The sequence below is a fragment of the Amblyomma maculatum genome, chromosome 2 (assembly GCF_055883805.1).
Source record: "Amblyomma maculatum isolate TAMU_Amacu chromosome 2, ASM5588380v1, whole genome shotgun sequence".
NCBI lineage: Eukaryota > Metazoa > Arthropoda > Arachnida > Ixodida > Ixodidae > Amblyomma > Amblyomma maculatum.
In genome coordinates this window covers 166,175,355-166,200,935 of record NC_139345.1, presented here as the reverse complement: position 1 = coordinate 166,200,935, position 25,581 = coordinate 166,175,355, and the positions used below count along the sequence as shown (strand labels likewise).

The window sequence follows — 25,581 nt, the reverse complement described above, 5'->3', positions numbered from 1 at the left end:
CCACTGCCCGCTTCATCTTCGTGGCACTACCCGCGGCCACCGAGCGATCGTCCCGATCGATTGCTAAAAATCCAATATCATGAAGTGACGATGAACACAGACACATGATATGAAACGTTCGATATCATACTGAATTCGAAGATGGGATGAATGCTTGCCCCGCAGCATCAGGTCCAATGTTCACCGTTTGCCGAAGGCCAAAGTCCCTGGACGCGCTGAACGGCTTGGGCGGGGGTGCTGTCTTCGCTCGAGTGGTCGTGTGGTCGCTTCGTTGTGGGGTCGGTCAGGTCGGCTTCGGGCTCTTGTTGATCGTTGTGTGTTGGGGTCAGGGCTGGGGACGGGGCTGGGGAGAGTGGCTGGTCGGGTCTGAGCACAAAGGGCTGGGGCAGAGCTGGGCGGCGATCTCCACGGGCTTTCGGATGATGGACCCGGCGCATGGATGGCTTCGACGGTGCAAGGCGAGGACGGGGATGAACCGCACCTCCAACCAAATGTTACGTGGTGGCATAACAAGCGATGGAGCACGGTGACCAACAAAAATAGAACGACGTGATGACATGACGATGAAATGCATGCTTTAACTGTGAGCGGACCTCGCGCAAGCGCTCCGCCCCGCGCCACTGCCCGCTTCATCTTTGTAGAAATATTTAACTGTTAAATTTGAGGATGCATACACCTATTGAATTTTCCAAAGCAAATAGAACATCCAGTCGAGAAATATATCCATTTAAGCTAGAGATATATATCATGAAGTACATATGTCATTTGGAATTCTGGGGACTAATTCAAACTTAAGCCAATTTCAATATCCAATAGTATAGGATATATGAAAATATAGTATTGGAGTCACAATATGGAAAATCCAGTTGAAAATGAACTTGGGAATCTTTGGGAGTGCCCACTGTTTGCAAAATCATTTGGGAATTCCATTAGCTGCCCAATGGTTCTAATTTTGTGTCAAATTGAGCTCATATATGGCTATATGTCTAATTGGGTCAGTATGTGGCCAAATGAAACCAGTTATGAAAACTGGTTTAATTTTTTTACAGGGAGGCTTAGTGAGCCAACTGAGCATGGACTCTGAATGAGCGCTGTGAAGTCGACTGCTGGTGCTGTACGAGCATCGTGATCTTACAAGAGAGCTGTACGATATCTCCTACAGCTCAGTGTATAAGATTTACGAGACTGTACAGGCTGTACGAGACCACGTACGACGTCTGCGGGGTTTTACGCGAACTGTACGAGATCTTCTACAAGCTGCTTGAGCCCTCGTACATCTGTACGAGACATCGTAGACGCCGTACGAGACAACGTACAATCCTCGTACAACTCTACAAGACGTCGTAGACGCCCTACGAGACATTGTATAATCCTCGTACAACTCTACGAGGCATCGTAGACGCTCTAAGAGACCTCCTAGAGTTCTTGTAGAAATCACATAGCTCCTAGAAATCTTTTACATTTCTCGTACACATCGTAGCATTCTCGTACATTTCGCACACACTTTTTCAGTAGGGTTTGATTAAGCAGTCATTATATTAGTACACATTCAACTGCGCAAAAAATGAAAGCTACAAAATATGCAAGGAAGATGAAACTGAACAGGAATTATCAAACCATACCACTTAAATATCCATTTTACTATGAAGTGCAATGAACGAGTGCGCTCCAAAGCCGCTGGGCGGCGCTTCTTGCCTTCCGCGAGTGACAGATGCTGCGCCTTTCCTTTAATGTAAACGAATTATAGAATGAAAGGGAACTTATACGCGTTCGACATGGAATCCAAGGAGATACTGCTGACGAACGATGCAGAAGACTGGAGAAATTAACTTCTTTTGATCCCTAGGTAGTCACTGCTTTTTGCTACGTATATCGATGCGTAGCATAGCTAAGCCATCTTTAATGTTTTATCTGCTTTGATACTGCTGTTGCTACATTTTTCACATCTTATGCCGTAGCTGGGGCTCTCCTCGAATGTTATTTCATTGTTTTCTCTCCGCTCGTTTTATTTTTCCTTTGCTATGCTGAATGACTTCCTATGCTGTTGTTTTTGCTGGGGCTTTGTTCCTTTGTTGTTAGGTTTTTTTTCCTTGTCTCAGTTTTTTATATGATATGATTTGCTGTTCTATTGTTTTCCATGAGTCATCCATTTTTCGAGTAGCTACACATGCCTTCCGATGAACTTCATGGTGTATGAGTTCGTTCCTTCTGTGATAAACGTTTGGGCGTTTTTGTTGCTGGTGAGGCAATCTTGTGCCAATTCATTATCTACTAGGTCATGTGATGCCCTGTCTGTATTTAAAGCTCTGCCATGTTCAATAAAATTTTCGTCGTTCGTCAGCATCAGTCCTGTCGTTTGGGCCTTCCCCTTCTGTTCCTATTTTTTTCTTGCGCTGCTTCTACTTTTACTTAAGACGAACCACCACCTAGCCCACACCATGATGTTGATCTCTCTTATGTCATGTGTAATTGTTACAAAATGTGAAACATTAAAACCGAAACTACAGAGCTGAACAAAATTTTAAAAACTTACCAGCACGCTGCAGCTGCTCTTTGCTCAACTCTTCCAAAAGTAATATGAATACTGCGTCAACAAACAACATGAAATGGTTTAAGTGTCATTGGGGAAGAATGTCCGAACAGCACGGCATAGCGTAAAATAGGAGCCTGTGCCGCCATTCGCTTGCCTTGCAGTGGCAACGGTCCTTAATTGACCGTGGCAGCCTTGTGAAGGAATTAGGGGACTTGATTGCAAGTAGCCTTCTGTCAATTTGGTCCAGTGGTGTGGGACGCCCTGAACAACAAAAAAAAACAGTAATGTGATTTCACAAGAGATAAATAATTCAATGAGGTAACTGTACATAAAAACAGTTATTACTAGCCATACAGAGAATTATGACATTTATATCTGTGCTTGTGCCCTAATGAAACAAAGTAATGTTGCTGTGAGCCATAAGAATTGGCGTCCGTGTGCTGTGCGATGTCAGCGCACGTTAAAGATCCCCAGGTGGTCGAAATTACTCCGTAGCCCTCCACTACGGCTCCTCTTTCTCTCTTTCCACTTTAACTCCCACCTTCCTCCCTTCCCTCAAGGCGCGGTTCAGGTGTCCACAGAAAACGAGTGAGACAGTTACAGCGCCTTTCCCTTCCAGTGAACCAATTATTATTATTATAAGAAAAGAGTATATCAAGTTCAAGCAGTTATGTTCGAACGTAATTGTTATATGGACATGCAAAAACTGCTGACGTTAGTTCTTAACAAGGTGTACATATTTTATGAATCAAAACAGGACATTGCACAGTAGGTATTGCCTGTACAGCTTTATTAGTACACTGTCACTGAAACAGCTTCATTAAGATATGCCATTTATCCGAGCTGTTAATATCACCATCTGCTGCTCAATGAATCAATTGAAAAATAATGAATCATTTGAAAAATTTGTCAAATGAATCATTTGAAAAAGCAAGCACTTCAAACTATGAGTTTAATTAGAAGAATTGAACCTAAAACGGGTGGTGCTGGCTCGTCTGTTTCACGCCGGTTTGTGAGGGCGGTTCTGCAGCCACGTATTGTTTATCAGGTCCAGTTCCAGCATCTTACAAGAGCACCATGGGATCGCCTTGAAACCGTAAATCGAGAAGCTATGAGGACCATAACATGCCTTCCACGACTCACACCGGTCGTAGCGTTACAGGAGAATGCGCAGCTCAACACCATCGATGAACTGGTGCAGCAGCGCCGTGATGCTCGCAGACTCAAGGCCACTTTGTCACATTTAACGCAATCACTGAGGGCGTATGCAACGTCGCACATTATTCTTGAGTCACCTGCGCCAGTTCTCCCTCTCTGGAAATTTGTACAGTTAGGAAACAACAAGCCAACTGATATCCGCAGACCAACGTCTGCTAACTTGGCATCGTTGCTTCGCCAGACGTTTGAAGAGCAAGATACTCACCTGCCTCAGGATTCCACAGTAGTGTACGTGGATGGAAGCCTGCAAGGCTGGGAAGCCAAAACGGCAATCTACTGTCCACGGAGACCTAGCCTGAATCAGACCACTACGTTTCAGCTTTCAGAACCACTTACATCTTTCTGCGCTGAGCTCGTGGCAGTTCAGGAGGCACTCTGCTCCGTGGCTTCCATAACCATGCTCCCTACAGCCCACGTTGTCATCCACACTGATGCACTTCAAGCAGTACGTCTGCTCCGACGTGTCAGCCACTGCCCTAAAATTTGCAAAGACATCCAGCAGCTTGCGGCGCGCATCCCACAGTCAATACGCATTGAGTGGGTCCCACGGGATCTGCTGCCTTCCCAAAGTCAAGCTGACTTAGCAACCCGCCTCGTGAACCAAGACGACGCATCAATCCCACGGCTCCTCGAAGTAGACTACGCTACCCTCATTTTGTCAAGAATGGATCGCCTCCGGCGCCGCACACGTGCACTTATCCCTCCGTGTGCGATATTCCTTCCCCGCGGTCTCACCCGCGCAGAGGAGGTTGCGCTTAGGAGGATCCGGGTCAGTGTTGCCCTTACACCAGCTGTCACTAGGGCGTGGTCATACTTCAAGCACTTATATCCCCGCCCAGGGTGCCCGATCTGTAAAAACGAAGATATTGAGGCCGACATCCACCACTTGCTGTGGGACTGCCCAGCACTCAAACCAACCCTAATCCGGCACCTGAGCAAAGCTGGCCTTTCAGCAAGCAATCCTGCTTCATACGTCACTTGGACGCCGGGACCTCATCATCGCTCACTTCTGGACTTCATAAAATCAGCGAACCTTTTTCCATTCATTGAATCATTTATTCATCTTTCATCTCATACCCTACTGATGCCCTGAGACAATAAATATCGATTAAAAAATAACAATAAAGATGCTTGGAAATAATTTGCTCATTAGGTATAAAGCAGTCATGCAGTATTCATTAATAATGGCACAGAAGCCAGCTGAAACTTTCAGCGCAAATATAAAAATAAGAAAGCGCAAAAATCTCGTTTCGATCAGTTTATGCGGTTTAAAATTCCAAAGCAACTCGGGCTATAAGAGAAGGCAAAGTGGAGGGCTCTGGAAATTTTGACCACCTGGGGATTCTTTAACGTACACTGACATCGCAAAGCACACGGGTGTCTTGCTTTTTGCCTGGATCGAAAAAGTGGCTGCTGCAGTTAGTATTCGATCCCGCATCCTTGAGCATAGCAGTCGAGCGCCCTAACCACTACGCCAACATAGTGGGTCAAATATATTTTCTTCAATCAAAAGCAATAATGTAAAAAAATTGAAACGCAGAATGCTGTACACTTGTTTTATGCTAAGAAAATTAGCCATGTGCTAGTAATACGAAAGTTAAGCGCAAACACGCCCGCAGAAGTTTCTTGCCAATGTACAGCTTGTTTTGCCACATTAGTATTTTGACTAAAGTTAAGTTCAATATCTGGTGCAATTACCATATTTAAGTGGAAGCAAAATACGAGTACCAGTGCTCTACGTGATGACACCGTATGTTTAGCAACCCAAGGTGATTTAAATCGCAGCTCATCATTACAGTGTTCCCGAGTGACCACTTGTAGCTTTGAGAAGTTAAACCCCACTATTTACCCAATTCAAAGACAATAATTTTTTTTAGTATGAACACTGTTTATGAGCAGTCATTTTCCAGAACTGGAACGCACAGCCACCACATCTAATATAACATAGCAGTGAAGGAGCAAAATTGTTGATATAAACAAGGACATTTGGACTACGATATTTTCTGGTCGGAGCAGCTGACCAAGAAACAACAGTGACAGCTGGGTGGCCAGTAGAATATGACCATCATGCATGTGTCACTAGATTTAGCAGCTGCCAAATTTATAAGCAAAGTAGGTTGAACTTTTAGTGTATGCACACTACACCATAGTGTTAAAGGCTGTAGCTATTGCATGCACAAATACCTCAATGTGGCTTTTCGGGCTAGCGAAGGAGAACAATAATTCCCTTAAAGCTTGCGAACTGCATGCATAAAGTTATATGAATGATTACATAATACAAACCTGAGTAAAATGGTTCTTGACTGTTGCAGGAATCCAGCCAGTACTCAGTTAGGCACTTGGTCACACCGAGAAGCACACAATGCATGTATGGAACTGTCTGTCCAAACACTACAATGAAATGCTTGAGGCGAGCCAGTGGCGACGGCCCGTTCACCCCATTAAGAGGTTCTCTATTTTCCAAAGCTAACTTCATGTCACGAAGCATTGCCTTCGGAGTCCGTTCGTCATTCACTACAACTTCCATGTACCTTTGCCCACCTGTAAAAAAAAGCATTTCACTTTCCGCACAAAGCAGAACTTCAATGAGTTCACTGGAAAAACTATAACAAAGCTGGTAAACCAACTCAACTAGAAAATTCCACCCTACCTTTGAGATGCTCTCTGCAGGAATAGCACCAGGGGCAGCCAAATGTTCCATTAAATTGCACCATATTGGCAACGGCAGCACGAGCGGGAGCATCAACACAATAACATACGGCGTACACAGCTGAAGTCATCTTCACCGAAGACTCTTTCCATACTCTGTCGGCCCACTTCACTCATTTCATCCACAAACTTGCCCATGAACATTTCCATCTCGGGGTGCATTCCAAACCAAAGGCCACCAACCAAACAGTTTTTCATCCGAACATCGGGTGGAAACTCATTGATTAAAAACTGGTTTGGCCATACTGACAATGAAGAAGATTTGGAGACAGGGCTACCGTCGGTATTGAATGTCACGGTAATATCCATCCAGTTGAGCAAGCCACTCTGACACCGATTCCTGTAAATGGCCCCACTTGTTATGTCCTTCAATGTTACATTAATTTTCAGGATTTATTCTTTTAGGTTGCGAGGCTGTTGAAATGTATTGTTTTTGTTTTTACAATCAAACTCTTCAGCTGTGCTTTCATGTCGAGTGTAACAAAAATATTTTGGCTTTCAGTGATGTAACATTGATTTCATGGACACAGGTGGAGCACTTCATTTTATGTGTACCAGAGACAGGCGCAAGGAGGCTGCTGCAGACGTCACAGTAAAAAAATGCTTTGCGACGCGTTTTGTTTTGGATGCCCATAGCTTGCGAAACAGATGTTTCGATGGTGGAAGTACGTTGCCGTTAAAGCCAAAACGAGCGTCGCTGAGAGCGAGCAGGTCATTGAGGGCCGTCCAAGGGAGGCCGCGTGTGCGACGACGAAAGCCATAATCATTACGACAGCGGCTGCTTTTGTTGTAGTGGGGCCGGGAAGCATTTCTGTGCCCATCTCGGCAAAAACCGGGTGCCAGCAACTCATCTTCCGACGAATCGTTTTTGGCTCCTTCTTCAGGTTCGGAGACAGTATCCCCATCGTCCCCTATGAACTCGGTGTCGCTATCAGAAGTCTGGATGTAATCACCATCGTAACCTAGTACTCGGTGTCGCTATCAGAAGCCTGGATGTAATCCGAGGTTGCTGCGTTTCCGCAGTCGATCAAAGCTGCGGCTGTCGGTCCGTTTGATGGCGCGTTCATGGCTGCGCACTACAGACGTGCCATGTCATCTGCGAGCCCACCACTCGGGATGACAGCATCAGCTCCTTCGGAACAGTTCTGTGAAGCTGCATAATCGCTCTTCGCCTCGGTGGAATCAGCCTGCCATGACTTTTGAATTCATGTTATCTGTATGCCACGTACGGGCAGGAGCTGCCAACTGGAGGGGGTCGCTTTGTTTATATGGGAGGGTGATATCACAATCAGCCTACGAGAACCGTTTTCATTCTCGTTACCCCTAACGATACGCATGCAGGCACGTCCATACGGCTTGGTTGAAGCGTGACTTTATATGTGGGCTGGTAGCTGACGCTCTCGCGTCATACCCTTATAACGATGAGCTATAAGTGTCTATTTATTTATTACAAATACCTACATCACCCAGTAATGTAGCACCTTGCACTGATAGGGCGTGATAAGGGAATACTGTAGCAGGCAAAAGAATTTTCTGCCTTTGCTTTTGCAATTCAACTAGCGTTAACCAAAGCTAAACCACAACTAATTTTTTAAACGTGTGAACTTGTGAACTTCTGTGAACTCTTTTTATGTCATCAACGCGCGAACGTGTTTGTATCCTCGAAGGTTTGACCTGTCTCAGTGCATGCTGAGCTCGTTACTATAGTGAGCCGCTCAGTACGATTAATGGAATAATGATGTCTCAGAAACCAGCAATCATGAACGATCAATATTATTGGTTTTCGAGACATCGTTATTCCATTAATATCGTGCTGGCCGGTCCACTTATAACGAACTCAGCAGCACGGGGACAGGTCAACCCTTCGACGATACAAATCGACATAGGCGTGCTAATGGCATGCACAGCACTTTATGAAAGATGATTGAATATATAAATTTAAAATGAAAGATAGTGGAAATTTCGCACGCGCTCTTATTCTAGAAAAGCGTTTCCATGGGAGAGTGTTAGTGTGTCAAATATTTCGGTACCTCTGAGGCACTATAACAACCGACAAATAAAATGCGTTAAGTATTAGCTGAAGCAGTATTTCGGGTGACACTTTGACACTTCCGTTTCACATGGCGACTGGTGGTATTTATTGAACAATAAGCCCAGATGTCTAAAACTGGGCTATTGTTTCTCATTGTGTGCGCGTGCCATTTCGTACGTATCTTTCGAGCTTGCATGCTCACTGGGAGGAAATCAATATGATCAAGCTGACAATTTCTTCGTGCATGTCCGCTTGCAATATTGTAAGGTATGAAAAAAACATAATCAAACGAGAACTTATTTCTCATAACCTAATTGCTAAACATTCTTAAAAGTTTAACAATATCAAGATTTAACAAAAAAAGACGAAGTGGGTAAAAGATCGATCTAGGTAGTGTGCTGGACAATCGATGATGCTAAATTAACGCGAAAGTTTAGTGGCGCTCTTTAAACTTTCTAGGAATCTACGATGTACTGCGGCAAAGAATCTATATGCCTGTGTTTACATAGTTACGTTGTATACTCCCCTGTATCGATCGGACTAAAAAGGAAGCAAGTGTGATCGAGTGAGCGGTGCAGAGCTCGAAGAAAAGCTTGTGGCTCTTTCCCTTCTTCTAATCTCGTGACTGACTTGTGACCTCTCTTTCGCTTGGTTATACTGGTTAGTCACCGGCGACGGCACCATGCAATGGCGAGGCGGCTCAACTGCCGAGCAGGCGTATATATAAGAGCTGCGCTCTAAAACCATTCAAACTTTCAATATTGAGCCCCCAAATAAAAAAAAAAAGATTATAAGTCACACTCGATTCGAATGATTGTACAGAATGGCCGCGTTCCTTTTATGCAGGCAACAGGATCCACTCAGTGGCAGCCTTTCTAACCCGAAGGCAGGCATGTGAACCTATAATTCTTGTTACATATATGTACTAGTATACCTTCATACGTACGCACTGAAATGAGTTGCTTTTGATGGATGTCCACAAATTCGAATTGTGGCATATTTTGTTCGCGGGCGTCGTAACATTTTCTTGCATCTCAAGCTGAGGTAGGGCGGGCTAGTATGGTGTCAATATTATCTGCGCACAAAATAACAAGATAGTGCTGTTTTGTGCAGTGTCTTTAGGCAAATCCCCGAGATGAAGTAGGCTTGTAAAATGGAAGTAATTACTCATTAGCCGTATGGCAGCACTGGTGGACACTTGGGCAATCTCATCCGTAGCGAAGTCATTCAATATGTCAAGCGCGGTTCCGTTCCCTACACAAACTATATTACTGCTCCTCTGCACCTTCAATACAACTAACGCAAGGTACTTTCCTTTTAATTTTCCGTTTTGTGCAGTTGGGTGGGTGGGAGGTTAGCAGATCTCGCAGAACAAGCGTGCTCAGGACAACCATGCTCCAAAGTGGCCAAGTCAAAACCTTTCTACAGTGCCGTCGCCAAGGGGGTGCGGGCCGCACCGTGAGAAGTGCTCAGGGGCGTGCAGTTGGACAGTGCGAGTGAGGAAGGGATGGGGAGCGAAATCAATTATAATGTAAAGACGCGCATTGGTGCCGCTGATACACTGACCGGCAAGTGCAGAACGAATTATTTGTTTTTCATGTTTAGTGGTTTCAAACACATGCTTAGTTTATGCCAGAGACTCCAAACCATTTTAACGTTGGGCCGGGCCTGTGTACGTATTATGATGAACAATATGAGCACGAACACACGAGCACATGACAAATAGCCTTGAAACCCACTTTGCTGCAAAACGGCAGCTGATTGCGAGGCGCTAGCGATGATAAGGCGCTTATGAAGCGCAGATTGTGGACAGTGGTGTCTCTAGTTCTGCCTTTAATACCGCGCTGTTTACTATCTTTTTTTTTCTATGTGGTTGCGCGTGTGTCAAGCATGCTCTTTAATAAATATTTTCTGGTCACCGTTTTAAATTGGCCCACATAGAAAATAAAGGGTTAACAGCGGTATTTGTCGCAGAAATACAGACAGCACGGCCTGCGATCTGCTCTCCATAACCGCCTTATCACAGGGGCCGAATTGCAGACGGTTCACACAATCACACTCACAATCTTCCTATTGGCCAGCGGCAACACGGCGGGAGTGGCCGGTCTTTACATCATCGACGTCTGCTGTTTACGCCATGAACACTTGAAGTGATGACGTTGGCTACGGGCCAATTGTGAGCGGGGGTTGTGCGCGCTCACAAATGGAAAATGGCGGCGATCTATGCGGCGGCCGGCGTTCTCGTTAGGCGGTAGCAGCGGCGCCCCGACGCGATCATCGGCGAAGGACGGTGTACGAAAACTGTTTGAAGTGCCCGGCGAGATGTTGCTACTCGAGAAGGATATAGTACAGTGACTGTGCGACGCGATGAACTGAGATAGGTGTGTGCGGCCGAGTGCGCTGTCTGTGTGGCGGCAGATAATGTGTGCACTGCGCTTTTTCCGAACTGCTAGTGGCTTCCAAGCCGCCACTGGCAACGAGGCGAACATCGGCCTCGCGCAGCCAACAGTTCGAAAGCGTTTGCGGCGGCGTGTAGCTAAGGCGGCGGAGAAGAAAGGCTTCCTTCGTCACGGCAGCATACCCGGCGTCGTCGGGTTTGTCGACGGCACATTGGTCTTCAACGAGTAGCCTTGTGATGTCCCTGTTTCAGATATGAGATGCCAACATGATTTTTGCCATGAACCTCCCTACCTGGGATCTTGACATGATGCTTTCTTCTGGCAACATTTTCGGCTGCACACAGGCATGACACAGGTCAAGGCCGGCCTGCTGCGAGACGTCTAATTCACGACACCTAGCCGCGCTGCTCTTTGCAAGATGAGTTACGGTAGGCTCCACATGCTTCACATGTATTACCGTTCTTGGGCTTTTATAAAAGCTGAAACATAAGACATTAGTACATTGTTGAAATGCCTACGTAAGAAAAGAAGATGGGAATGCGTGTGTTTGACGCCTGTATTGAATAAGAATGGGGCATCATTTATACCGATATGAAGTGTGAGGCTGTCCTTACAGCAGTGTTGCTGAAACGTTCAATCATTCATTGTCTGCACGCCCATCAATGCCATCGACAGCAAAATCTGGCAATGAGCTACTTGATGCGACTCCTTCATTCTGTCAGTAAGGCTGTTAGTTTATAAGGCGTTTGAGGTCGACAACGACGTGACGAAGAATGTGCCTAACAGCGTGCCATTTTCGGTTATGCTGGTGAGAGGGGCACCTGCTGGAGACATGGCTGCCAGTGCCATGGAATCCCAGTCCGAACTCTCCATAACGGTTGTAGAACAAGGCATACACCTCCACAAGGTTAATGGTGGATAACTGCATCGGCGTGCTGAAGACCCGCTTCCGGTGCTTGCAAAAATACTCCTCTACCAGCCAGAGCGTGTAGCATGTGCCTTGTTGCATAATTTCTTTGGACGTCTTCCTGCCTGCCTGCAGACGAGGAGGGTGCTGCTGGCTTGCACAAGAAAGGGTCACATCTGTGCACGTGACCTGTGTGATGTTTTTATGCCATCACTTCAGCGAAAGCGCGGGAGCAAATTGTCTTTGTTGCATTGTAATTGCTTTCAGATCTATCGCAGCCCAGTATTTGACACCGTGTCTATATAAAAAAGAGACACTATCAAGCTCCTTCGTGGATCTGTACGCGCTTGAGCAGCCAGAGAAATAAGGAAACGCAACGAGGACTGCCGAGTTTAAGCATTGTGTTTATGGAACCACGAAAACGACTTTCCGGCGCTTAGATCCGCGCACTTTGAATCCGCTCATTGCCGTCACATTTTCGCGAATTTTCTGCTAGCATGGCTCATATCCCCTTTCATTGCATGGGGCCAAATTAGGTGAAGCGCAGAGCAACATCGTTTGCTCGGTGCTGTATTTAAAATCTCAAGCTGCAGTCGTCAGTGAAAGAATCTGAAAATAATGAATGAACTAAAAACATGTAGGCTGAGGGTAACAGCAGATGAGAACATTTGCATGAAAAGCTGTTGTGGCAATTTTTAAAGTAGATGGTACGGTAGCACAACACAGCTTGCCTCCAAATTTCGAACTGTCACGTGCACATGATCAGCCCTCATTGGCATGTAATGCATCGATTGGTATTTATTTATGCTTTCTGTATGTTCACACGCAGGTTTTGCAAGACACAAATGATTGCTCTAGAGATCGTATGCTTGACTTTTATGGTTACGTCTTTATACGCTTCTACTTGTGTTCACTCCAGGCACTGACAGTTGTGTTTTGATGGAGATGAAATATGTGGAGTGTGATGTCTGTCCAAGTCACATCACAGGAAGTTGATTACATTTTTTTCCGCTGCAATATTCATGGTTGCAGTGGCAAAACAGGAGCTAGCCAGGAAGCTGCAAAAGAAATGCATCAGATGGCCTGACAATGTATTTGACTGTCCCCCACCTGCTCCCACAGAGCATTAGAAGGTATGTTCTTTAGTGGGAGGGTGGTTTAAGTTTGAAAAGGTGCATTGGTGGAATATTGTAAACAGCTGTATAAATAGCTGCTTTTATCTAGTACACTGCTATCCTATGAGAGATGCTTTTTTTTTACTGAAGTGAAGCACGTAACCCTCAAATACTGCTCTGGCATCATTGAGAGTCTGGGTAACCAAAGTACTTGGCAAGCTGGAGACAAAATAAGGAGCCTAGGCGAAGAGACAAGCCCAGCACCAACCGAGCAAACAATTTCACGAGCGCAGACAAGGGCACAGGAGAGCTGCTAGCTAATAAAAAAAAATGCTGCTTGAAACAATTGCCATAGAGCAGTAAAGCATACGCACCAGCCAGGCCACTTTGATATATTAATTTATGCCCTAAACTTGATTAGCAGTCTTAAATATTTGAACTCGTTTTTCTCAGTTTGAAAGTTTTTGCAAGAGCAGTTTAGTCAGGAAAACTACCATGGTTAATCTCTTCCGCAAAAGGCTGCTTTTGAGGTGGTTTCTGAAGTAAAATTTTGTTGGAAAAATGATAAGGTGTACTTTATGGATTCCTCTAGTTATTCCATAAGAAAAAAAAATTCGATATGCGACGTGCAACGACAACAGAAAAAAATGTTCATTTATAAACCGCTCTGAATTTTGCAAGAATGTCGTAAAGAACCCGCAATTTGTCTTATCCAGCACAATGGAGTACATAGAAGTTATCTAAGCACGCACGGTCAGCACATCGTCATGATTTTTTAAATTATAGTTTTGCTAAACTGACACACGTAATTAGTTATCATGACAGCTAAAACTTTTCTCTTTGCGCTGTGGTGATCAACCAATATGTGGCACATTGCCAATTGACTGCAGAATCTCTGCCACAGCTTTTGCATGCAAGCGCAGCAGACTGACTGCATGAGTTTGTTTTCAAGGGCCTTGGCCATGTAAAACAATACCGATTGATATAAAAGGTTCCCCAAATGCCACTCCTGGGATGCCTCCTGAAGGCATCCAAGGAGTGCATATTTTTCTCGCAAGGGAAAATACTGCAATAAACACTTTGAAACAAGTAGCAAAACCAACGAAACGAAATGCAGCCGCGGAGCTACTGACCACTACGGCGCGGCCAAGGTCCGACGCATGGGCATATGAGCCAACGCGGCTTAACCTTACCGCGCCGCTAGCAGCAGCACCAAATTTCCCGTGGCGTCATCGCGCACAAGGGGGTCACGCGCGACTGTAGGAAAGCGCTGCGGTCTTCACACCTCCCCATTCTAGCCACCCTAATAGTGGTTTGCTAGACACCCTGCTTAACCTGTCGACAGAAAGGTAACCTGTGCATATTTTGCCTAGATTCTCCTTTGAAGTAGAAAGGTATGATAAAGCTTCATTTACAATGCTCGTAGCACCATCTTATATAGCTATCATGGTTTCTAGTATGCCCTTCAGCCCTAGTAACTACTTTTTGAGAAAACAGCTTTGAGAAAAGTACTTTTTGAGAAAACAGCTATTTGTTTCCTGCGCGATTGCAATAAATTCTGAGTGTGAATTTATCTTTATGAAGACATGGACCTACTTTTACAGATACTTCCACCACTTACTAAAGTTTGTAGCATCAGAATAGCAGTAATTATGGCTCTGTCTTAGCTGCTGCTACTTTGCTTGTCGTGCAATGACTAAAAATATTCCCATCAAAGCTTGCTCATGATTTGTCAGTTAAAATGTTTGCTCAGTGGTGTTGCTTTAGATCACTCGGGCGTAAATGCAGATTTCAGAGCGTCATTGCTACTGTAACTTTGCTATGCATAGATCACATTTCTTTCGTTGTACTAGCCTAGTGGTCAGTCGTGATGGCATATGTGTTAAATTATTGTAAAATGGGACGGTGTTTGTGAGCTCACTGTACACATACATATCATACATGTATGAAGGAGCACATTGTGCGGTCTTGAAATGGTGCAGTTCTCTAGCATCATACAACTGGACAAGCTTTGAAAGATTTCTCTGGTGTAGCTGGAGGCAGCCTGGTTGGTGGAGCCATTCATTAAAGTTGCAAATTTCCAATTGGCTGTGCAGCACGCATGTGCTTGTGCTGTAGGGCTGACTACCACTGCTCTAGACTAATGCTGATACATTGCTAAAAGGACGCATTGTGTGCCTAAATTGGAGAAAAAAATAATTACTGGTACATGTGAAAGGCACCTTTTGTCCTAAACGTTCTATTGAATTAGTCTGCTGAAGTAAACATATCTTTTTTAAACACCTTTTACTTTGGCAGGAGCCAAGCCGCAAAGAAAAGCAAGGGAGAAACAAATGCCGAAAAGGAAAAGACTGGAAGATTTAGCGGCTGACATCGCATCATCGGAAGAGCTCATTGAAAAGAAAATTCTCCACAAGAGAACAAAAAAACTCGAGCAAGAGATAACTTCCTTGAGGAACAAGCTATCCCAGGAATGAAAAAGAACCTCTGACGTGCAGCAGATTGTGGTCAACAGCAGGGGTATGTTATCAGGCTACATGTCCTTACAATGCCTGCATATATAAGAGTGGTTTTGTTAATGATATCCAAACTCTCCTGGTTGAAATGATTTTTGTGTAAAAACTGATGCAGTATGCAGGACACCAAAACTACACTTCGTCTCACAAGATATCTGCAGCACTGCGAAAAGCAGAGGAGTCCATGCAATTGTGCTACTAAGTGGCTCTCGCCCCTGTCCACTATAGTAGAGAATTGTGCTCCTACTGTCACCCCCGCCAATTTGGGGGAGGATAAGTACATAGTAGCACAACTGCCTATTGTAGTGCGCGTGATCTTGATTGGACTGGGGTATCTCTGCCTTTCCCAGTTCTGCAAACATCTTGTGAGACAGAGTAGAAGTATAGTTAGTGTCATTTTGTGCACAGATGTGTCTTGTGTGCACAGGTGTCTCCAAATTGCGAGGGGGTTGTTATGGTACCACTTACAAACTTTTCCTTGCATGTAATATTAGGAGAAAATAAGTATTTTCTTACCAGCTCTTGAGGGAGGCTTTGTTTGCCTCCTCTAGAACTGCTACAGTGTAGCATGGCATATATAGCTGTGATTATTGGATACCTTTGGCAGACAGGCTGCTGTAAATTGGTGCCAGGCTGGGCAAAATTGTTACAGCAAACTTACCAAGATATCATCACTACGAATGTGGTAAAGACCAACATTATTATACCTAAAGTCACAAGCTGAGAGTCTTGGATGTGAAAAGTAGTTGCGTATTGGGAAAAACTGTTCGGATACTTCTGTTGGACATAACTGTTGTTGAAGTACACGTAGGCTACTTCATGTGCTTGGTGACTGCAAAGTGTGCTAAAGCATTTCAGGCTACAGCCCACATGGTAGTTTTATATTGAAAGTAGGCATCGCATGTTGCTCCCTTTCAGTCTATTGAGTCCCCACTTAGTTATGTTAGGCTCTTTACATTACTAATTTATCGCTTCCTGCTAAGATGAACGAAGCACCAGTTGGTAATAAGTGGTTTAGCTAGGTGTGTGGCTCTCTTTCGTGCTACTAGCCACATTAGTGCTGCACCCACCTATATGATTGCAGACTAAGTTACAATCTTATAGGGATGAAACAGCATGTTTATGGAAAGAATTTGCCAAGACTTCTTTTTTTTATTGCTTTTCAAAGTGAATGTTTCGAAAAAATGGAGTAATTCGGTGCTGGGTACTGTGTTTGCTTAAATGTTTGTATTTTTTCAAACATTTAATTATTCATCCATTCAGGTAACTTTGTAGGTAACTGTTTTGTGTTTTCATTATGAAGGGCATATTTAAAATATAAGGCTGCTGCTGAATTAAAAAAACTGAACATAGCCAGATACATGTTTGTGTTGTGGAGTTCATAAAATGCTGTCACAAGCACAAGCTCTTTACATTATCAATCATATTGTTACTTAGCTGTATTCGCTGTTCGTGATGAGGATGAAGAATGCAACAGACTCGGAGAAGACGACGACGCTGAGTGTTGTGAAATCGGTGCCATCATCAACGTTAGTTGTGCGGGATTGTAAATCATCCCGCTTTCTTATTATACACCTTTTCCGTCGTATACAAGTCCGGCCGGCTTCACCAAGATGCACTGTTTGTCACGTAATCCCGTCGACTCCCCTAGTCCTACAGACTCTGACAATGATGCATATGTCTTGTCTGTCTCCGCCTTTGCCAACATTGCCAAGGAACAGCACTTAGATCCTTCTCTGCATTTCATTATCCTCCGTCTTACCTCCGACCGCCCTGACCCATCCCTCGCCTTATTTGTGCTCCACGAGAACACCCTATACCGACGTAATATGCGACCAGATGGCACAGACATTTTGCTCGTCGTTCCCTAACACCTGCGTTCCACCATCCTTGAACAGTTCCATGATGCTCCCACGGCTGGCCACTTGGGTGTCTCTCGCACATACGACAGCCTGCGCCGACGTTTCTACTGGCTGGGGCTCTACCGCTCTGTCCAGCAGTACATTGCCGCATGTGAACTGTGTCAGCGTCGGAAGAAGCCCACAATTTCGCCTTTAGGTCATATGCAGCCGATACCCATACCAACTGACCCGTTTTTCCGTATCGGCGTTGACCTCCTTGGCCCCTTTCCAGTTTCCACCTCGGGGAACAAATGTATCGCCGTCGCCACCGATTACGCTACTCGGTACGCTATTACCCGAGCCATCCCGACCAGCTGCGCCACAGACGTCGCTGACTTCCTTCTAGAAAACGTAATTCTTCTTCATGGTGCTCCTCGCGAACTACTAACTGACCGTGGCCGCTGTTTCCTGTCGCGAGTGGTTGACGAAATTCTCCGTTCGTGCTCCGTCCGCCACAAATTCACCACCGCATATCACCCCCAGACCAACGGCCCCACGTAACGTCTAAACCGTACCCTCACAGACATGCTAGCCATGTATGTGTCTGACGACCATCGAGATTGGGACGTTCATCTCCCCTTTGTCACATTCGCTTACAATTCATCTGTCCATTCTACCGCCTGATACTCCCCATTTTATTTATTATTTGGCCGACACCCGTTACTACCCTTCGACACCTCTCTACCCACGGCAGACGCCACCAGTACTTACACCAGTGATGCCGTCACCCGCGCTCATGATGCCCGCCGGATAGCTCATGCCAGGCTCTCTGCATCCCAAGACTCTCAAAAGATCCGGTACGACAGCCGCCGCCGTGATGTCCACTACACTCCTGGATCTCTCGTTTTGCTGTGGCTCCCGTGCTGTCGAGTGGGCTTGTGTGAAAAACTTTTGCCCCGTTACACTGGCCCTTACCGTGTTTTGCGCCCCGTGACCGACGTCACCTACGAAGTTGAATCTGTGGTTCCGAATTCCTCGTCCACAACTCCAACTTACGAAATAGTGCACGTGTCCCGTCTAAAGCCCTATCATCAACGTTCTATTTCGCTAACAGACCGCACCGGGACTGTGCTTTTCCCGCGGGGGGGGGGGGGGGGGGGGTAGTGTTACTTATCTGTATTCGCTGTTCGTGATGAGGATGAAGAATGCAACAGACCCGGCGAAGACGACGACGCTGAGTGTTGTGAAATCGGTGCCCTCATCAACGTTAGTTGTGCGGACAGCTTTGGGACTGTAAATCTTCCACGTAACAATACAACCAATAAATTGCACGCTGTAGTAGTATGACTTGTTTTCTTGTGCCTTGCAGAAAACATGCAGAAATATGTGAATGCGCGCCGCAAAAGGTGCAAGTGCCAAGACGAGCAACAGGTAGGCACGCTACTAGGGAATTTGGAGTATGTTTTTAATTAGCTTCTGCTGTACGGCTTTGCTGGTGACCATGCCGGAAGAGAACGAGCCCGAGAGACATTTTGAAACCTTGGCCACCCCACTGGAGATTGAGACAGCCGACGTAGGCATTGTTTCTCGCGCTGGGCTAGCAGAGCCTGCAGAGGGTGTTCTGTTTGCAGCTGATCTGCGTTTGATGGCCCCAACTTAGCTGCCGCAATGCAGTGAGTAGAAGGTAGGACTTGCTCTTTTGTGTGAAGATGGTGTTTTTCAGTGAAAAAAAAATATTGATAGCCTATAATTGGCAGTATTTGCTGCCACGTCTGCTACTCATCCACCAGAGGGTTGCTATTGAGTACTTCAAGCAGCTGTCATCTGTGTACAGTAACATGACGACGACTGATCCACTCTGATATGATCATGAGAAAGCTTAACAATGTAGTATTGAGCTGTTCTAGCTTCTTGACAGTTTGTAAATTCAGCTATTTTTTAAATACTTCTATTATCCCCATTAGGTGATAGAAGTCATTTGGCAACAGATATAGGACCTATTTTTAGAGCATATACATGGGAAAAGGCTGCAGTGGGACATGGGGTAAAAGGTCCATTGCTGATCCGATGTCACGGGATGAAATGTGAAAGCAGAGAGAAAATAAATGTTCATGATGTATACATTCCAATGTGTAAATGTTTCTAATGTTTTAGATGAGAGTTGAAAAACTGCATGATATGAAGCGAGGCCAAGCGATCACCTGTGGCAATCGTAATGCAACTGCTGCACCCACTGCTGTTACTGCAGTGCCATGCACAGGGGTATTGTGTTAGCTCATAGCTCACCTTGATGCCTGACCGGTAGTGGTTTGGGCCCAGCTTGTTCTCTTATAGTTGTAAAATGGTGTTAATCGATGGACAAACTTTGTTTTGTATTTTTTATGAGCTACTGCAATCAATAACTGTTGTGGCTCGATTGGCCTGTTTTCAGATGGTGGAGGGGAGGTATCCCACAATTAATGAATTGGGAAAAAAATAGGATTTGAGGTAGTCGTTTTCGCTCTTGATTGCCTTTCCAGACTGTAGATGCGTCAATAAACCAGCCGTACGAAGGAAGGAATGCACAAGGCATAAAGAAGCATTCATCTTATGCGTCACGGGATTCTCTATTCTATTCCTCTGCCCTGCGGCAAAATTGTGGGCAAAGAGGCTGCTGTGTAAAAAAAAGATTGCATTAGCATAACTTGAACATAAAAGACAAAAAATCAAGCACCTTGGCGTGCCACTGTTGAAACTGCTCACCTTGCAAGAGCCGCGCTCCGAACTTTGCGAATACCAGAATCTTGACAAAAAACAAGAGCCAGCTGACTCGGGAAATAAATGAAGCTGCCATCGTTTATTACCTGAATGCTGTCTGCGTCAGCGTACCTTCGGGAACCCTCCTAGAAAAAGATCACATTGTTGTCCAGGTCAATATGAGTGACCTGCCAAGCCATGTTAAAGAACATTTTCTTACCCCTCCCATTCTTTTTAGCATTTTAATTGTCGCTTCACTTATGTCATCCTTGCCCTTGATTTTAGCTACTGATTAAAGTTTTGGCTATTAATCGTTGCCTCGTTTACGAATTGCTTTTGCCTGCTTTTGTCCATAGCCTCATTGCAGTTTTTTGACGTGTTGTTGGTTGGCCTACAATTTTTTTATGCATTTTAACCTTTTCATGAATTTTGCCTTGGTAATTCTTGGCTCATCATTGCCATTCGTCACTTGTTTTTATGCCTTTTCTTTTTACATGCTTGTATGCCTTGTTTTATGCCTCGTTGTTGTTTTTGCACGGCATTAGTATTGTGGGCCCGGCGTTTGCCTTTTTTTCCGGCTTTTCTCGAGATAAAAAGAAGGATGGGGTTACTGAGGTTGTCATATCTGCCTTGTAGGTGCGCTGCCCTTCTGGTAAATATAGTGCGCAGATGAAAACGTGCAAAATAGTTTAATGTTCAGTGCAGTTGTGTGTTTGTACCAGTCCCTTTGTTCTCGTCTGTCATTGCTGTGATTCCATGATGCTCGAGGGTGATATGTTGTGTGATGGAAGAGATTTGTGGAAAGAGAGCCTATATGTCAGAACTTGTTTGTTCAAGCTCCTACATATGTTATGACTCGAGGTAACGCCTGCTAACAAAGTCTTGTGTGCTCCCAACATGCTCTCTTGATTGCATTTTTGCATTGAAAATTTTGTCTAAACCTTGGTTTATACTAGTTACCTTATACATTCATTTGTTGGTCCCAGACTGCATTCCAACCGGCAGAAAAAGTGATCAGTGTGGCTGCTGACAATGCTGCGAGCACCACAGATGACAGTATGGTATGAAGGAAGGTTGAAGTTTATTATGGTGTCAAGTTTTGTATATTAATTTTATATCGTAAAAAAGGTGGATTATTATTTCCATTTAAGTCATTTTCTAGCCAATCTTCAGGGATTTATTAACGTTTGGGGCCGTTGTTAATCTCCTAAATTTCAACGGGACCTTTTGGCACAGTGCAGTTAGTTCTACTAAAGAGCAGCGAATTGTAATTGCGTTTCTTGTCACAGGAACACAGTAATGTGACAGTGCACACCAGCTTGAGTTTGTTTGTTTGTTTTGTTTATGGGGTTAACATTCCAAAGCGACTCAGGCTACTATTGCAAACGCCATAGTGGAGAGCTCAAGACATTTCGACCGCCTGGGGTTCTTTAATGTGCACTGAGATCACACCGCGCATGGGCGGCTAGCTTTTCATCTTCATCGAAAAGTGGCTGCCGCTGCAGGGTTTCTATCCCTCATACTTGGGCACAGTCATCAAACGCCTTAACCACTGCACCACGATGGCAGGGCACCAGCTTCAGGTTGCCATCAGTGTTCCTTGAAATTACATGTTAGTGGCTCCCATAATTCTTCAGTGGCCACAGGATTGGAGGAAGTCAGTTTACATCCCCACCCCAAAGAAAGGCCAGTGCCAGAGATTGTTCCAACTCTCGCACGATCGCGCTTATTTCGCATGCTAGCAAAGTGATGTTGAAAATCCTCCAAGGTAGGCTGCAGCAGTATGTGGATCGGGAGCTTCCGGGCGTGCAAGCTGGGTTTCTCAAGGGCAGAGGAAATAGAGACCAGATTGCCAACCTTCGTTGGATCATGGAAAAAGCAAGAGAGTTCCAGAAACCCATCTACTGCTATGTTGGTTATGCGAAAGCGTTTGACTGCGTAGATCACAGCAGACTGTGGCAAGCTCTCCAAGAGATGGGAGTTCCAATTCAACTCATCTGTCTCCTCAGGAACCTGTATGAAGGGCAAGAGGCCACAGTCAGAACTGGGAATGGTCTTACTGATTGGTTTCCAATTGAGAAAGGAGTGAGATAAGGCTGCATACTGTCGCCCTGCCTATTTAACCTATATGCTGAGTGCATCATGAGGAAGGCCGGTCTGGACGAGTCTTCAGCTGTAGTGAAGATTGCTGCAAAACGTATCAACAACTTTAGATATGCGGATGATACCACTTTAATGGCAGAAAGTGAAGTGGAACTCAAGAGACTTCTGATGCGCGTACAAGAAGAGAGTGAGAGGTTTGGGCTTAAACTGAACATTAAAAAGACAAAGATCACGGCGTCTTGCCCTATCAAGTCCTGGAGCATCAATGGACAAGAAGTGGAAGCTGTGACAGATTTTCTGTTCTTGGGCTCCAAGATTACCTCGGAAGGAGACTGCAGCCATGAAATTAGGAGGCGCCTGCTTCTGGGAAAGAGAGCCATGGCTAGCCTTGACCGCCTAGAAAAGAGCAGAGACATTAGTCTGCCGACCAAGATCCGTATAACTCGTGCTATGGTCTCTCCAGTTGTGATGTATGGATGCGAGAGTTGGTCGGTGAAGAAGGCTGACCGCCGAAGAATTGATGCGTTTGAATTGTGGTGCTGGCAGAGACTCTGGAGAGTTCCTTGGACGGCCAGAAGATCAAATCAGTCGATATTGTCGGCCAGAAACCCTGGCTGCTCATTGCAAGGTCAAATTCGAAAGTTAAAGCTCAGCTACTTTGGCCATCTGATGAGAAGAGAGGAGTCGCTGGAGAAAGATTTGATGTTGGGAAAGGTTGAGGGTCACCGGAGAAGGAGTAGGCAGCGAACGCGATCGTTAGACGACATCCTCGAGGCGCTGCAGATGACGTTATGTGATGTTATGGAGATAGTGAGAGACCGGAAAGCGTGGCGTGATATGGTCCATAGGGTCACGAAGAGTCGGAAACGACTGAAATAAACTATCGCTTGCTTACTGTGGGGTGCTTTAATCCCTCTAGATTATTATTACTGCATTCTTAATATATTGTCACAGAAGCAGAGGAACTGCAACTAAGCAAAACTAAGCAAAAGCACCTGCAAGATAAAGCACGGAACCGACTGGCGGGCGAGCACCGAGAGCGAAGAAGACGAGCGCGTGCCAGTCTCCCGAGCTCGCCACATGGTGGCGCCAGTAAGATAACATTGCCGCAATATGCACTCATACAGTTATCCATTAATGCACAGCAACTCAGTGTGGTGAATGTCTAAGCATATTTGAAGAAATTAATAATCTGCGCACCTTATTGTGTGTATATATAAAGTTTTCAATTAATCCCACCGTGGCGATGCTGTGGGTAGGGCGCTCGACTACTGTGCCCAGTGATGTGGGATTGAATCCCAGCCGTAGCAGCAACTTTTCGATGAAGGGAGAAAGATAGGCGCGCATGTGCTTTGCGAAATCAATGCACGTTAAACGTCTCTCATAGCCTTAGCTGCTTTGAGAAGTTAAATTCACAAACCATGTCTAAAGTTTTCAATTATAATTGCTGCCTGAGCACATTGTTAGAGTACAAAGCGTCGGTCATATTATTGTCTGCGTTGTGTCCTAGGTATCTGTTCAGTATGCGTGATATAGTAGACATATTGATCTCTTGGCTTTAAAACAAAACATACACTATGAGAAGGTGTTTAGTTTCCTCATTTCTGCTGGACATATGGCTAAGCAATATAGAGTAACTGTTCATTTTGCTGTTCTTTTTTACTGAACAGGTACACCTTGTAGGGGGTGCAAGTATACCCGCTGAAAAATGGGCCCACCTGATGGAACAGCGCAAGGACACCCTTTTTGTTCGAGATACTGCCAATGCGATTAAGGCCATCCAAAACCTCTATAACGAGTGTAACGGATTCCCCTAGTCGTCGGCACCTGAACAAAGAGGGGGATCCAGAAGGGCCAGAACGAAAGGGGAAAAAAGACCTCACGCCTAAGAAGATGGAGGCACTGAACAGTATGTATGTGTTATTATCTTAAAGTTTAGGACAGTAAAAAAAACTAAATAGGCTGCACTGCTTTGGTAGCATTGTGTGATACCAGATATGTTCTTACTTTAAAGAAAGCTCTGAAGGCGAGAAATTGCCTAGGTGCAATGCACATGTACTGCTAGTTATTCTAGAAAAACGTTTCTCACTGCCGTGGTTGTTCAGTGCACTTTGTTCTGCCGTCACTGGGTACATGTCAGTTTCAGCTTATCAGGGGTGCAATTAACAGCTGTGCCAATTGCGCCATTTTGATACAGCTGCATATTTCTGCGCCAAGCTGTGCCATAAATGTTAAATTCGCTAATTTTGCGCCACGCTGCACCAAAAAGCCCTGACTAGTGTAGCTTTGCCATACTCTGGGACAACTTTGCGGCCATGATGTCTAGTCACGACGTTTAAAAAACTGCAGCTTGTGTAACTGGCCTTTTAGTTTTATTTTGATATGATGGCAGGTTGCTCCATTGCCTTCTTATATTTTTCTCTCCTGCATCCACTTATGCTCTTCGGGTACATTGAACCGTTACATTTTGAGGATGCATTACTGCACGAGTCACAGTCCATGCAGCAGACTATCCCATAATGCAAAAGAGCAATTTGTAACTCCACAGTGATACTGTCACATTGTGAAAATGGCTGTGGTGGTATTTGGGATTCTGGAGCAATACTCCAGCACTGGTTTAAGCGCCGCATGGTTTTATTGAATTTATGTCTAGCTTTTTATGTTGCTCTTGGAAGTTTTCAATATTTTGTTGGGCCATATATTTATGTAGAGTACGGTTGTTTTTATGTTGCCTCGTCGACAGACTCACTTGATGTTTCATGTGAGGCTTCAACTTCCTAGCATTAAAACTTTGCTAGTGGATATGCAAGCTGCCAGCGCAGCTAACTTCATTGTGTACAAAATTATGGACACACTGTGATGCTCCTTAACTTGGCTCTTCATGATATTGTCACGTAGTGGTGATGAGGTAGACGACACAAATGAAGGGTCGATGATTGCATTAAAGAAACTCTTTATTTGGGCTGACTTGCGCCCGCAAAAGAACTAAGCAACTCGGCGGCGGCGATAGAAACAAACGTGCTCGTCGATCGTCGAACAAACAATGCTCATCACACTCGTCAACGCTCAATTTAAAGGCTGCACAGAACACTCTAGATAACGTCGCAAACAGCTACCAGCACGGGCTGGAACATTGTGGAAAGACACCCGAGTGGCCGGAATCTTCGAGATAGATCTCGGTGCATATTTCGTTACAACGAAACTGATAAAGGTGTGACTCGCGACATCGAGCCTTAACAAACAAAGATTACAGAACTGATACGCGGTCCAGAATCAGAGGGATAAGCCTGTATGCCGGTGGCTGTTAAAAAACAACAAATACAGTTTTGAAGGTTTCGCAGCATTACTCCCCCCTTAAAAAAACAAACATCGCTTCGATGTTCCAAAACAAAGAAACTTAAACACTGCAAAGTTTAAACACCACAGATTCTTTAACGCGCGTAATATGGCTTCAGTCGTACAACATGTACAA

General features: G+C 45.0%; 1 long non-coding RNA gene and 1 pseudogene across 1 annotated transcript; one reads left to right on the top strand and one right to left on the bottom strand.

Annotated features, from left to right (window-relative positions):
• LOC146200359 (uncharacterized) overlaps nt 1-7,619 on the bottom strand; it is a 45,981-nt pseudogene extending 38,362 nt beyond the window's left edge.
• Nucleotides 7,620-12,582: 4,963 nt separating this feature from the next.
• On the top strand, nt 12,583-24,100 carry LOC146200358 (uncharacterized). The gene is made up of 3 exons (XR_014704822.1): nt 12,583-12,931; nt 15,212-15,433; nt 23,780-24,100. It is a non-coding gene; the product is annotated as an uncharacterized LOC146200358 (long non-coding RNA).
• Nucleotides 24,101-25,581: the final 1,481 nt, after the last annotated feature.